Consider the following 959-nt stretch of genomic DNA (forward strand, 5'->3'; position numbering starts at 1 on the left):
CCCAGCTACTTGGGAGGCGGAGGCAGGAGACTCGCTTGAACCCAGGAGTTGGAGGTTGCTGTGAGCTGTAATGCCACGGCACTTTACCCAGGGGGACAGCTTGAGGCTCTGTCCCAAAAAAAAAAAAAAAAGAAATAAATACATAAAAAAGAGCCTGTCATCCTTGAAGAGCTCTATGGTGTCTCTTCCACAGGCGCGGCCCAGGGATATAACCGTCACTGTAACTATCAGAAATAAATACATAAAAAAGAGCCTGTCATCCTTGAAGAGCTCTATGGTGTCTCTTCTTTGTAATTAAGACATTCTGGTGAAAGTCACCAAGACGGCTAACTAGAGGTGACCAGCCCCCAACTCTTCCATAAAGACGGACCAAAACAGCAAATACATAACTGCACTTCAAATTGAGTGTCTGAGGGAGAAGACTGGAATTCAGTAAGGAAGTGACAAAAACCTTCCGAGGCACAGAAACTCAGGGTGGCAGCAAAGAGAAAGAAGAGAACTACCTGGCCAGGTCTGGCTCAGAGTCAAGAGGAACTCCCAGAACTGGCTCAGAGTCAAGAGGAACTCCCAGAACTGGCTCAGAGTCAAGAGGAACTCCCCACTGAGGGGAAAAGGTAAGCAAGAGATCCCCAACCATTTATACCACCATGCACACACCTGCAGAGCCTCACAGGCCCTGAACCCAGCAGGGGGAGCTGCCTGGAATCTACACAACTGCATTGTTCAGAGAAGGAACTCATACTAGTTCTGTCCACTCCTCCAAGCTGCTATGACACAGCACCAGGCGGAGAACAGAAGCACTGCTAGAGTACATGCTGCTCTGGGGGCCAGTAGCCCCTGCATCTCCACATCCCTGGGGTCCTGCCATCATCCCACCACGCCTTCACAAAACTTCGCAATGCCAAGACCCCAGCTAGATCCAGCAGTAGAGCCATGAACCCAGCATGTGAGCTCATGCA

This window comes from Otolemur garnettii, unplaced genomic scaffold, assembly GCF_000181295.1.
Source record: "Otolemur garnettii isolate 467f Iridium unplaced genomic scaffold, OtoGar3 scaffold00100, whole genome shotgun sequence".
NCBI classification, from domain to species: Eukaryota; Metazoa; Chordata; class Mammalia; order Primates; family Galagidae; genus Otolemur; species Otolemur garnettii.